The sequence below is a fragment of the Micromys minutus genome (genome assembly GCF_963924665.1).
Source record: "Micromys minutus genome assembly, chromosome: 11".
Lineage (NCBI taxonomy): Eukaryota > Metazoa > Chordata > Mammalia > Rodentia > Muridae > Micromys > Micromys minutus.
Genome location: NC_137980.1, coordinates 25,796,484 through 25,811,266, shown reverse-complemented (window position 1 = coordinate 25,811,266; position 14,783 = coordinate 25,796,484). Strand labels below are relative to the sequence as shown.

The 14,783-nt window shown below is 46.5% G+C and overlaps 1 protein-coding gene across 1 annotated transcript in view; it reads left to right on the top strand.

The window, feature by feature from the left end:
• Nucleotides 1-14,783, top strand: part of LRRC8D (leucine rich repeat containing 8 VRAC subunit D) — a 100,644-nt gene that overhangs the window by 21,318 nt on the left and 64,543 nt on the right. The window contains exon 2 of the mRNA XM_080925278.1: nucleotides 5,245-5,389. The gene's annotated coding sequence lies outside the window, so the exon portion shown is untranslated. The remainder of the gene's footprint in view (nucleotides 1-5,244; nucleotides 5,390-14,783) is intronic.

Below are 14,783 nucleotides of genomic sequence, written 5' to 3'. Positions count from 1 at the left end.
ACTACAAGTTAAGATGTATTTATGTGCAGTTTTATTTATGTTTGAGATGAGGTCTTACCCTGTAGCCCAGGCTGGTGAAATCTAGAACAGCCCTGCTGGCTTTAGCTCCCTAAGTGCACCTCCAAGCCAGCTGATGGATTATGTGTTAAAAATGAAGGGTTTTTTTCCCCCCCTGAGTAAAAGATACATAACTGCAGACAAACTGTACCCACTCATTTCTATCTGTTTAAAAGGAGAAAGAATAGATCACAAGTGAGAATTCGCTCATTGAACACGACTCAACACTTAGTGCACACCACACACTTAAACACACACATGTCACATGCAGACATACACACAATATAAAGGTAAGTTAAAGTCTACATCTGTGCCAACCTGCTTCTGCTGAGCTTGGTGATTACAGCTGCCCCTGTTGGGAGAATTCTGTAGGGTAGGTTGGCCTGTTGGATGTATTAATTAATTAACTAACTTATTTATTTGATTGATTGATGTAAGGAGGTTCATGACTCTTGTGTTTGGAAACTGAGAGTACCCAGCTCAGACCTTGACACTGACTCGGAGTCCCATGTTACATTTCGCTGTGAGAAGGGACACTCATTCTGGCTCTGGGAAGATGGTAATAGCTCTCTGGGGGACACGCCAGTTGAACCAGCCAGTTGGCTCGAGCACAGCTTCCTTGAAAGCCATAGGCCGGGTTTCAAAGACTCGGTGCCAGGGTCCATCCACCTTTCCAGAATGTGCTGCTGTGTGTGTTCCGCTGGAAGGGAGAGCTGAGTCAGGAACATCTGCTGCGAAGGCTGTGGGTGGAGGGCATCTCTTAGGGAACCAGGCAGCTTGTCAGCTTTCCCTCATGCCAGTCTCCATCTGTACCGTACTGATATCCACCCGGAGAAACCTTGTGGTAAACAGTTCCAACCTTCAAAGCTGTGCCTCCCTTAAGATGAAGAGCAAGCAGCCATGTTTTGAGAGAAGATAACTTAATTTGGAGCCTTTAAAATGGCTTTTGTACAATATCCTAAGTTGTGGTACTGAGGGAGAGGAGGTTTAAACACACACACATACACACCTTCTAAAATCAATGCTTTGACAGTCTGATGTAAGGAAAGCCCCCATCTGACCCCCGCTTCCTCCACCTCCAAAGTGCAGGGATATTGCAGGAGTGTGCTACCCCATTCCATCCTCAGTTCCTGCCTACCAAGAACCTTTTTTTTCTCTTGCCACACTGTGATTCCAGGGCTTTCCCCCATTGGACGATAGCAAGAGGAAACACTGTTCTGTGATACACGAGCTGAGAAGCAGCTAGAGCAGCTGGGAGGTATGGTGTGCTATTAAGCCTGGTGCACGTCAAGGGGTAAGCAGTGAGTTAGGGATTGTGTTGTCTTCAGTGGGATCTGTGTATCCCAGTGTGTCAGGGCCAGGAACAAAGAAGCATGACTTAACTGTTGACGTTTCACATTGGTGACCCAATGTTGCCGACCTAGGGTAGAGCTTGAGAAGCAAGATGGGGTGAAGTCATCCCTTAGCGGGGCTCTGCGAGGTAACATAGTTACCTTTGCCTTTTGTTTTTCTTGTGCATGCGGTTACATCTGTGTGGAGGCTGGGCAACCTTCAGCAGTCATCCAGCTTGGTTTCTGAGACAGCCTTTAAGTGTTACTCGAGGGTTGCTGACTGCCAGGCTGGGGTGGCTACATTCCCCAGGGCTGGCATTACACCCTCACATCACCACACCTGGCTTTTAACATGGGTACTGTCAATGCAACTCAGTTGCTCAGGATTAACATGGTAACCACTGTGCTGACCAAGATATCTTCCTCCTATTCTTTTTAAAAGGATTTAAAAATTGAATTTTGTAAGTGTGTATATTTTGTCTGTATGTATCTTCCTTTATGTACCATGTTCATGTCTAGTGCCAGAGGAGGCCAGAAGAGGGCATTGGAGCCCCTGGAGTTACAGACAGATGTGAGCTGCCACGTCGTTGTTGGGAACTGAACCTGTGTCTTTGCCAGAGCAGCCAGTGCTCTTAACTGCTAAGCAGGCTTCCCAGCCCCTCCTTCCCTTTCTCTAGGACGAGTTATGCTTTTCCTTAGGAGTAGGGAACTCCTTCAATCCCAGCACTCGGAAACTGAGGCAAGCAGGCCGATCTGCAAGTTCTAGGCCAACCTGGTTTACGTAGTATGTTCCTAGCAATCTAGAGCCATATGCAGTGTCTCCTGAAAAGAAAAAGGTTTATTTTTCTTCAGAGATTATCCTTCTGGACTCTTGGGGTTATAATGAATAACCGGAATACAGGGCTAGCAAAAGGTATTTTAAAAGTGGAATTATGTTCTTTGAAGCTGGTGGTTTTTGACAAGTTTAAAACTTCAGGAAGATTTGAGGTAAGACTCTCCTTGACTTTCTTTGCAAAGAAGCATTTTGTTTGTCAAAAGCATTGTTGGGGGCTGAAGAGATGGCTCAGTGGTTAAGAGCACTGACTGCTCTTCCAGAGGCGCTGAGTTTAGTTCCCAGCAACCACATGGTGGCTCACAGCCATCTGTAATGGGATCCGATGCCCTCTGCTGGTGTGTCTGAAGACAGTTTCTCTCTCTCCTCCCTCTCTCTCTCTCTCTCTCTCTCTCTCTCTCTCTCTCTCTCTCTCTCTCTCTCTCTCTGTGTGTGTGTGTGTATGTGTAAAATAAATCTTTAAAAAATATTCAATATTAAAAAAAATCATGTTGGATTTAGCCATGGGACAGAGCAGACCTAAATGGATTCAGCCCTTCAGGACATTTGTAAGTCACTTGAGGACTAGGATGAGGGTCACTGATTCTTGAGGCCTCTCTGCCCCATCTCTGCCAAACTTGGATTCATTTGTGTCAGCTCCAGCTCTAGCGTGTGCTGCTCTATTTCACGAAGGGGAAGGGTGGGGCCAGAGAGATGCACTTGGTGATCTGTGTAGGTGTCTGGAATGTCTTATTGCCAAGACTCCTGACTTTTTTTTTTTAATTTATTTTATGTATATGAATACACTGTCGCTATCTTCAGACTCACCAGAAGAGGGCATCAATTCCCATTACAGATCTTTGTGAGCCACCAGGTGGGCGGTGGGAATTGAACTCGGGACCTCTGGAAGAGAGCAGTCAGTGCTCCTAACCGCTGAGCCATTTCTCCAGCCCAACTCATGACCTTTGAAGATTGTTTCATTTCGTAGCCCATGTTTGGAGGGTAATAGCTATATGATCCAATACAGGCAAGCATAAATGCTAGCACAGAAGGAAATGGGCGATGAGGAATGACCAGCCGTTTTCCTGAAAACTTGAGGTAGGCATTAGTTTTTGCAAGCAACGAATGCTTGCTCTCTTAAACCTGCTGTTAGACGGAAAGCAACCCATGGGACAAATATTAGCTAGTTAGGTTCTGCACTGGACAGACTTTGTCCCTTGGCATATGAGTGGCCATCAGAACCTGTTGAACTTTTGCTACCAAGTAACTCTGAAGAGGCTGAGGGAGGCGTACAGCCCCTGGATGAGTGCCCCGCACGCCCCTCCCTTCAGTCATCAAGCTCCTTGCAAAACCAACTGGGTGAAAACCCCAGCTTCTCCACAGTGGGAGCCTGAAAATCACAGGATCATTCTGAGACCAGGGATGGATCCCAGATGGTCCCTGGCCTTGACTTCTCCCCTAGAACTTACCATTGTCTTAGGAATTCAGAACATAGAGGAAATGACCCAGATTTTATACTTAGCAAAAACCTGTAACAAGCTCTCCAGTGGACCACTCTGTAGCTGAGACATCAGGCCAGTTACTTAACTTCTTGACCCTATTTCCTCATCTGGGAATATGGGAGCAAGGTTTTTATAGAGCTGTTGGGAAACACTAAGACCTAGCAGCCATGTAGCACCGAGTAGGACCTGAATTTGCAGCACTCCCTACTGTCAGAATTTAGCTTTTATATATAATAATCCTAGTTTGTTGTGTCTGTTCTTCTTGGGTTTGGAAACAAGAGCAACTGAATTGAACCAACAGGTTGATGCCACGTATCTGTGGTGTGCCTGTTGCCTGACATTTCCAGGCACAGGGGCAGGGAGGTTGCAAACTCTGGCCAACTCCTGGACCTGGTGAGATTTTGAGCCACCTGTTTACTTTGTTACAAATTAAAAAAAAATAATACAGTTGTTTATTTACATGTAAGTGGGCACTTGTGTGCCACTGTAGACTTGGGGGTCAGAGGGCAAATTGTGGGAATTGGCTCTCCCCCACCTTGAGGTACTCTGCTTGGTGGCTAGTGCCTTTACTGCCGAGTCATCTCCTGCTGCGCGCGCCACCCCCACCCCACGTGCGCCCTCGCTTACTACTCTGAAATTACTTTTATGTCAGTGCCTATGAAGGCACTTGCCATCAAGTCTGACCACTTAAGTTAGAGCCCCAGGACCCACGAGGTCGAAGGAGAGAACCGACAATGGAAAGTTGTCCTCCGATCGCCACACATACACTGTGGTCCGCATGCGCCGCCCACCTCCCCCGCCATGAACACATTGAAAAACGGGAAATTAAGTCGGAGTTTGACCAAATCGAACGTCATCTCAGAACTTAGTAACTTTTCTGTGTCACATGGAAGAAAAGTTGAGGGTTTTACGTCCCCGGGGGTATTGGTAAGTGGGCTGTCGATCCCCTTAATCTGAATGGAGAGACTGTCTTTAGGAGGGAATCAGAATATTTGCAGGATCCCCTTGCCGCCCCCCCCGCCCCCCATTTCGTGACAGCTCTATTGCGGTAGCTGTGCACACGCTTCTCTTTTGAGTCAGCAAGGCACAAGACAAGTAATTTCCCATCCTGGAGCTCCCTGCTGCGCGTGGATCTGCTGGGATGTGGCTGCTAACTTCCCAGATTTGCATACTCGCAGCCTCCTCTCTCTTGGCTAGGCTCCGGTCTTTATACCTTCCAGGAGGTGATTCTTCTCCTGGGAGGCGGAGGCAGGGTAGGGAGGTGAGGCAGGAGGGAGACGAAGGCCGAGTGCCCGCTGTCCACCCCAGGGAGCCTGAGCGTGAAGTCCGCATAGGGAAGTGCATCCTGCAGCTGGGGCTGGACCTGCGGCCGGCAGGGGGAGGCCGGGCTGGGGCAAGCGAGCCGGGTGGCCGTGGACCCCGGCGTGCGATCGATCGCGAGCTGGATGGCTGCTTGTGCGTGTGCGAGCCGCAGCCCCTCTCGCTCCATCCGCGGCTGCTCCGCGGCCCCTCTGCCAACACACTCTCGCTCTCTTTGAAACAGGAAGTGCACTGCTGACTGCAACGTGCTGCCGGCTCCCAGGATGGAGGAGTGAAGTCTCGCGTCGCAGCGGTTCCAGCCCCCGGAGCCTGCCCGCAGCCAAGTCCTCGAGAGCGCCCTGAGGGAGCAGGGTGGCCACTTGGTCCAGGTGCGCGGGCCGGGGCGGGAAGGAGGGGGGAATCTTTGCTCGCGGGGACTCTCTTGATCGCCTGTGCCTGCCACCATGTCTTTCTCCTGGAGTCTCCGCCACTTTGTCGCCACCGCCCAGGTGTATGGGACAGGGCAGGAAGGTTCTGGCAAAGCGGTTTGGGGGCCTCCGGGAGTTCCCCTAGTCTGGTGCTCTCCAGGCTGGGCTGCCCAGGGACTGTCTGGGCCGCCTCCTGGAGTCCCTAGCTGCCCTCACCACCGTCTCCAGCTGCTGCCCTGAGCAGCTGTTCTTCGTTCCTCACTCGTTGGCCTGAGGCTGTCTAAATACCGCTCTGGGAAGCTCAAGACTGTTGGGTGTTGCTGAAGTTGGTGTGAAGTGGAAAGTAGGGAGGGAAGGAGGAAGCTCTGGGAGAAGCACAGGAAAGGCTTGACAGCTAGGCTGGGAGGGAACTGGGGGTGCAGAGACACACCGGAAAGGTAGGGACCACAAGTGAGCGACACAAGTGAGTTCTGAGGTGTTTAGTCTGGTGTCTGGCTAGTGAACGCTGCTGTGGTTTCACTGTGTGGAAACATGGCGCGTTATAAATACGAGCCAGACATTTTTAATTTATTAAATTCCAGTTGTCACCAAACCAAAATAGAGATGACTCTTTTGAGACTCTCCAGGTAGACATCATTTCTTAGCCATGCCTTGCTTGGTTCCAGGTGTTAGTAGGAGGGGAATAAATGCTGAGGAACAGGTGGGTTTATGGTGTAGACTTCGCACCTTTGTTTCAGAGGATGTTTCTCTGGGGGCTTAGACTAATCTCTCAGTGTAAGAAGGCCTGGCAGTATTTGACTGCCTTTATTTATTCTCGGGAGATGGCCATCTCGCTAGGGAACCACTTTGGCTGAGAAGACTGTTTGGGATGGTTGTTATGACAAGCTAAATGTCTGAGCCTTGGAGAAGTCAGCAGCCACTTCTTCTTTTGGAGGCTGAGGTGTGAGCCAGTGACAGGAGGGAGAAGAGGGAGACTCTGGCAGAGAAACCTTCCTCTGTACATACTCCAGTCCTTCCCTTGTTAGATATCCTGCTTTCTCAAGAGGCAAGCTGATTACTGAATTTAAGTCCACACCCTCAGTGGCAACCATCCCTTTTGCAGTAGGACAGGGACCAGGGTCTTACCAGGGAGCACTAACTGGCCTGGAGCTCAGATTTGTCTGCTTCCCAAATGGTGGGGTCAAAGACTTACAACTGCATGTCCAGTCTAAGTATGTCATCCCAATGTCACAGTGAATACAATTTTTTCTTTTGCATAAAATTTTGCTTTAAGAGAAAAGTCTCAGATGGGCCAGTAAGTAAGTCTGTGTTCCATCTTTTTCAGATCAGCAGTCTGGGGATGAGTTCAGTGATAGAACCTCCTCGTTTCGGGGATTCTTTCGAGCACTCCTTTATTAAAGGCCTCTATAACATTTATTTAACCCGTGTGTGTTTGTGTGTGGGCTTACACAGCATAGCATACATGTGGAGGTCTGAAAAGGATTCAGTTCTCTCCTGCTACGTGGGTCCTGGGGATCAACTTGGATTGTCAGGCTTGGCAAAAGGGCCTTTACCTGCTCTGCCGTTTTGTCAGCCTCCGAACATGCATCGATCTCTGTAAATTAGGTGTTTTGATCATCTTAATAATTTCAGCAGTTGGGATAATATTCCTGTGGCTACTTAATTTTCTCCTTGCTAGATAGATATATTTTGACCTAGGCTTAGAGTTAACTATATATCATCGGTATTTATGCCTTTTCTTTTTCCAGATACTCCCCAAGAATAAAAACAAATCATCCAAGAAGTCTCCATTTTTTTTTTTTCTCCCCTTAGTTCTGCTAAGGCTTGAACTCAGGACCTTGTGGCCAAGGTCCACTCAGTTCCACTTGATTACACACACCACACACAAACCGCTCTGAAGGATCCATATGGCCATATTATTATCCATATTTCAGGAGTATGCACCGCCCTGGATTTATTAGTTGCACGAGGACTTTGGCATCTGTCACTCTGCTTTAGGTTACTGTGGACTGGCTGCTGGAACAGGGTACATTCCTGCCTCAGGAGAGTGTAAGCTCGGGAAGAATGCAGCCTTGGGCATCCTCCTCTGTTTGCAGAGCTACTTTAGGTGTCTCATTTGTAGCCAGTCGGCCCTGACAGTAGTGAGGTGAAAGTGTTTATGGAGAGTGTAGGGCCAGCAAGAAGGTCATCAGCCTCTGTAAATGGAGATGCTGGACTCGGACAAAGGTCTCGGATTTGTGGCTCTTTCATGGTAGTCTGAGAACTTGCTGCCCCCGGACGAGAGGGCAGTGCTAAGTCAGGTGGGCCTCTGCTGGTCTGAAAAGGTCCGGCACACAGGGTCAGGTGACCTCCAGTTCTGATCTTTCCTCCTCCATTTAGACTTGACCAAGAGCTTGTCTAAGCCTCTTCCTTTGTCTGTCTTGGGTTTAGTTGCATTTACATGAATATGATTTATGTTCTGTCAGATTTCTTAAGGCGTGTTTTAATCTGCGCTTCTCATGTCAGGTGTCAAGGAGCACGTGTCCTTCTGGGGACTTAGGTCGGCACTCTGCAAGCTCTCAGTATTAAAAAGAACCCTCTCAGCTGGTCACAATGGCATGTCCCTTTCATCCCAGCACTTGGGGGGCAGAGGCAGGCAGATCTCTGTGAGTTCCGGGATAGCCAGGGCAGTTGTACAGAGAAACCTTATCTCAGAAGACAGACAGACAAAAGAACTCTCTGGTTTATATCTCAGAATGTAAATCAGTTTATACCTGGGTTTTGTAGACTGATCTTTGAGTTCCTGGACATCCAGGGCAGTTGCACAGAGAAACCCTGTCTCAGAAAATAAATAACAATTAATTAATTAGTTAATTAATAAGACTGGTTTGTGTCTCAGGATGTTATCAGTTCATACTTGGGGTGTGCGGGTAGATCTCTATGGGTTCAAGGACTGCCAGGGCAGTTGCACAGAGAAACCCAGTCTCGGAAAATCAGTCAATACAAAAGACTCTGGTTTTTATCTCAGGATGTAATCCGCTCATACCTGGGGTGTGAGCCTCTCCCACGTATGTCAACATACTTTCCCTACTCCTAAGTGCTGAGAAGTCCACACACAGGAATACACAGGTAAACTCATCTACCTTTACATTAACACATGAGATACTTTAGTAATGGTCCCGAGATGGGAGCTGGTCCTTAGTTGGTAGGGTGCTCGCATACTGTGCATGAAGTTTTAGGTTTGATGCAGCTCCGTGTAGATTGTGTGTGCTGATACACACCTAGAATTCCAGCCTTTGGGAGGCACAGACTGCCTGTACTACACAGTGAGTTTGAAGCCAACCTGGGATACACAAAGCCCAGTTTCAAAAGCAAAAATTCTTACGTGGAAATAACCTTATTTTATTATCTTTGCATTACTTAAATTTGAGACATTCCAAAACATTCATTAAAATTTGTGGTAAATTTTCTTTGGGAAATGATGCAGAGAACACTTGTTTTCATTTTAGTTTTTAGCGTTCTTTTAGTGGTCTAAAATCCTGACCGCACGTAACACTTTGTCTAAATGTCAGGGAGAAGAGAGGAAAGGGGGGAAGTTTTTGGTTTTGTTTCTTTTTTTAAGGGAACAATGAATTGATACACGCAGGTTCTCTGAAATCCCACAGGCTACCATTTCTGTCTGTACTGAGGACTTGCTCGAGAAGTGGGTTTGTCTCTTCCAGCAGAGAAGCTGCGAGCGAAGGGTTGAACGGCTTTGATGTTAAATGCCAAGGAGAAGGTAGTGGTCAGGAGTGGGTTTGCAGTGGAGGTCAGCGTAAGCTAAGGTTTGCATTGTTTCAAAACCTTCTAACTAACTTCTCTTCCTGTGGATAAAGTAAAAATACTGCCTCTGACAGAAACTGTGTTTCATGGTTCTCAGCTCTTAAAAAATCAGGATGCTTTTACTTAACAGATTAAAGAGGTCTTACCTTAGAGATGATTTTGTCATGTCTAGGGACATAATTATGCAATATTACTTAAGTACGTATGGAGTAATGACTATAGGTTGTCTGCATTAGTACTTTTGAGTATGGGGCAGGGATTCAGGGATTGGATTCTCCCAGGACCTTAAGCTAATTGAGCACAAAGCAAGCTTGCTTCACACTGAGTGAAACGCTCAACATCCCTGGTATGTTGCTATCAGACTGGAAAGATTCCTTGGTGTGATTTTTCTTCTTTGTTGCACATTAGATTGGTGACGTGTGGTGTTCTGCCTTTGGATCTGGTCTTGTTTCCAGGCTAATTGTTTTTCATGGTCAGCTTTGAGATCTTAAGAGTTACTCAGTCATTTGTAAAGGGGTGTTTTCTTAGATATTCCCAGCTTAAGCCGTGAGCAACCGTTCCTTGCATCTTCCAGGACTCAAGACACCAACTACAAAATCACCACTGCCTGAGCTGCTGTGGTCTCCATAGCAGCCTGTCTTCACTTCCCAAAGGCCAAGAGCATCTCATCCTTAACCTTTACAGTGTATGATAAGCATTCGGAAAGGGACCTATTAGTTATCTGTGGTCTGCTGTGGGGAAAATGTGGACATTCATACGAATCAGTCTCTTTGGCCGTTTTTTCTGTTGTTAGAACAATTCTGTGTACTAGGGTTAATCCATGAAGTTCTTTATCTAGTTAAAACATGTCTTAGGCCAGACACAGCGAGAGTTGGAGGTTAGCTTAGACTACATACTGAGACCTTGGGTGTGTGTATGTGTGTGTCTGTGTGTGTATGTGCTGTGTGTGTTTATGTGTGCATCTGGATGTGTGTGGGTGTGTCACTGTATGTGTCTCTGGGTGTGTGTTTCTGCCTATGTGTATGTATGTCTGTATGCGTAGTGTATATGTGTAGTGTGTGTCTGTATATGTCTTTATGCGTGTGTATGTGTCTGGTGTGTGTGTGTCTCTGTGTGTGTATGTGTATTACAGTGTGTATGGCTCTGTGTGTGTGTTCTGTTTATATCACATACTTTCTAGACACTTGTGTGGATGATGTATGTTTCTCTTGTTACAGTGCATTCTGGCTAATGATGTTTTTTATGAAAAGAAACTGAGGCAGGCATAGATTATGACCTATATAGACAAAGCCTGACTTGTTCCAGATTTGTGCAGGCCTCAGTTCTAAAACACTCGCCTCTCTGCCTACTGCTCACTCTTTCTTTTTACCCCAACCCTTAGAGAGCAATGACCATCGTTTGTCTGGTCTGATTTGCCATTTCAGTGAAGTTTTAAGTTTAAGCCTTGGAGATTGTAGAGATGTGGGGGAATATGCATTTTTGTAAATATTTTGGGTTTTCAAAGATGTATCTCCCTTTAATGAGTCTGGGTGTATAGAGTTATTGGTTTCATTTTTCAAAAGACTTTTATTTTTTTATTTATGTGTATGTCTGGGCGAGTGTGTGAGATGCCCTGGAGTTACCTGTGCTTGTACCCTGTGGGTGCTGCTCTTAGATGCTGAGCCATCTCTCCAGCCATGTGAGTTTTAAGAACAGTTGTGCACAAGCATTATTACTTAATTACAGTACATACTTGGGCTAATGTTACTATAGAGTGTATGAAATGTCCATTTTTTATCTCCACAATGTCCCATAATGACTTGTTTCTTGGGGGAAATGTCTCATTTGCTATGCACACCAGGCTGGCCTTGAACCCACAGATCCACCTACCTCTGCCCCCTGAGTGCTGAGATTAAAAGTTTATGCCGCCACGCCTGACATTACATAGTGTCTCAGTTTTCCCTTTAAGTTTTCCTCCCTATAGCCTCACTCGCCGGCCCCTCCCGTTAGTGCCGTTCATTGCTAGGGGTAGGTTTTCCTCCTGTGTCCTAAGTGTGCAGTGATTTTATGTCTAGGAACCAGTATGACTTATCTCACTAACAGGCTTCCTGTGGTTACTAAGTGGGCAGGTTCTAATTGGCCCTCATAGTTTAACTTCTCCTTTTGGGGATCACTGTTGAGATTTCTTTATAAAATAAGTGAAAGAATGAATGAATAACTTAGGCTAGCCTTAAACTTGATATGCAGCCGAGTGTGTTCTTGAACTTCTGATCCTCCTGCCCACACCCCTGGAGTTCTAGGGTTACAGATGATACCATCTAGACCAATTTAGCATAAACCCATTTTGATACTTTTTCTTTTTTAAGATTTATTTACTTACTTTATACATGTGAGTACACCGGAACTGTCTTCAGACACACCAGAAGAGGACATCAGATTCCCTTCCCCAGTTCTGGTACTGAGGCTGTGGTGGATTCTGTTCAGTTGACTGATTTGTGTGTTCCTGGGCCTTTGATACAGTTTCATTATTATAGAGACATTTATATAACTTAATCTTGTTTACATAATTGACATACTAATGTAAGTTAAGAAGTTCACAAATAGTTTGTTAGATTTTTGTGATACTGGGGATCAAACCTGGAGTTTCCCATGTGATAGCAAGCCTCTACCACTGAATTATACTCAGCCCTGAGATTATTTTACAGCTGACTTCTTGTTCTTGTTTGTGTGTCTTAAGTCTTTTATTTTACTTGTGACAGGCTCTACTGTCTCCCCAGTTGGCCTCTAGCTTGTGGCCAATGATAAATTTTGACTTGTAATTCCTGTCTCTACCCCGAGTGCTAGGATTCCAGACGTGTTCCACCACGCCTGGTCCCTGCAGTGTTGAAGATCAAACCCAGGGTTTCGTGCATGCTAGGCAGACACTATACCAATTAAGGTGTGGCCACAGCTGTCGTTTTAATTCTTTATACACATAAGTACATTTTTCTAGACGTGTCTGCTGATGTGGCACACGCTGTAGTTCCCATTCGAAGGCAGCTTGCCTTTATCCTCTCTGTGTTCCTGCTTGCCTGCTAACAGCCATGGCTTTCTGGTCCTCACTACAGGGCAGTGGTGTCTTTGGTTAGAGGTTTCTGTTCTTCAGTGCTCTGTGTGAGCTTGTGAGCTTGGGTGGTTTTGAATGTTTTATGAGGTATGATGTGGTAATACTTGGGTGCATACCTTTTGAAAGCCTGTTAATTATAGACATCTCTTTATTACCGGGGAAACAGCATTAGTTTCAATTTGCTCTACTCCAACTTTCTACTGATGTAGCGCATTCTCAGCACACAGGGTCTCCTTTCTGCATCCTATGTTACACTGAGTACTACATTATGTCATTTTACTGAGTGCCACATTGTGTTACATTAAGTAAGCTTTTGCATTTCTAGGTGAAACAAATGTATGTTGCCTGGGTTTTTGTTGCAGATAAACTTGAGATCACTGAGTAAATAAATTTGGTCTCAATGGCAGGGTATTGTAGTCTAAAGGTAGTGGTGCCCTTTCCCATCTGCTTTAGGATTACATGGATGATAGGCCATGGGTTTTTGCTTCTTTGAGACAGGGTCTTGCCATGTACCTTTGACTGTCCTGGGACTCACTATGTAGACCAGGCTGGCCTCAAACTTCACAGAGAACCACATGCTTGTACCTCCCAAGTGGTGTGATTAAAGGCACATTCCACTATGCCTGGCCTTAGTTTTTGCTTTTTGTTTGTTTGTGTTTAAGATTTATTTTACGTATATGAGTACACTGTCGCTGTCTTCAGACACACCAGAAGAGGGCATCGGATCCCGTTACAGATGATTGTGAGGCATCATGTAGTTGCTGGGAATTGAACTCAGGACCTCTGGAAGGAGCAGTCAGGACTCTAAACCGCAGAGCCATCTCTCCAGCCCTAGTTTTTGCTTTTAAAACACAGTCTCATATAGCCCAGGCTGGCTTCAAACTCATTATGTATCAGAAGATGACCTTGAACTTCTGGTCGTTATGCTTCCGTCTCTCCAGGTCTGGGACTACCGTAGGGTGCCGCCATGGCAGGTTAGGGCTGTGCTAGGTTTGAACCCCTTTATTAATGCTAAGTAAGTACTCTACCAGCTGGATTACATCTTCAACCCTTCCTCTGTAGTTCTTAAGGTAATATAAAAGAGTTCCAACAAGAAAGAGCTTGATTTTGACTTAATTACTGATAATCACCAAGCTTGTATTAAGTGTGATGAAATTAGGCGAATGTTCCGCCTCCAGAACCTGCCTTGACAGATAAACCCGACCTCTGTGCTGTGAAAACTGCTCTCCTGAGTCCTGTGCTTTAAACGGGCACTACTACCTGTTTGACTTACTGCTTATGGAGGACTTTATCCACGGTCCTGCTTTTCCTTCGGATTCTTCTGTGCCGTCCTCATTAGCCGTCACACCTACCTTTCGCACTAAACTCTCCCGTCGATAAATACGATTGGTTTCCAAGCTCCGACACCACTCTGCAGATACCTGCCAAGCTCCAGACTGCCACGTCTCAGGTCCCCTTCCTCCTTCCTAGTTCTTGTGTTGAGTCTGGAGGGTGAGCTGAAGAATGGGCGAGTGCCTGGACTCAGGACAGGCACAGAGTCACTGTCTAAAAAGTTCAGGCTACAAGGAAGACAGTGCACCACTAACCAGAACTCAAGCATTTAAGACGTGGCTAGAGTTTATGGGGAAGGAGGACCCAAAGAAGCTGATTTCCTGTCCTCCCATTTTGGGGGGAAAAGGATTCCTGGTGTTTGGTGTGAGCATTAGTTACCAATCTGAGGAGGAAAAAGCTGTCCTGAGGGAAGCTGCAGCTACAGCTTAGAGACAGAGAAGCTAGTGTGACCGTGACACTGGCAGGGTGGCTGGGATGGGTAATGTGGAGAAACGATTTCCTTTCTTAGATGTGGGGACTAGACACAGAAATCTAGTGGTTCTGCATGGCCCTCAGTGATCCAGCCGAGACTGCTCTGCAGCTGAAGTGACAGACGAACAGACAGACTGGAGGGATATTCAGGGGGAAGAATTGGTGTCTGGTTAGGCAGAAAGTGGAAGGAGAGTAAGAAAGGGAAAAAAAAGAGCAAAAGGGGAGAATTTCGTGGTTGGGCATTGTCACTGAGCTGTCCTTAGTAAGGATGGGAAGACCAAGGACAGGGTTGGAGACGATGTTTAGAAAACTTCCTGATACTCATTTATATGCCTGATAGGGATGGGCTCACATCGTCCACAGCGTACACATGGAGGTCAAGGGACAACTCGCAGGTGTCGGCTCTGTTCTTCCGTCTTCCGAGTTTCGGGGGCGGGACATTGAACTCAGGTTGTGAGTCTTGGCAGCATATGCTTACCCACTGACTATCACGGTGGTCCTTTGAGTCTGTTGGAAATGAAGCTGGGGTGTCTGTAGGGCACTGAGTAGCCCTCCAGGAGGAATTCAAAGACAAGGCCAGGTGCACATGGTTGGATAGTATCAGGGTAGCCACACATCCCCCGGGCCAAGGGATCAAAGACCAAGTGGCAAATAAAAAGGAGTTAG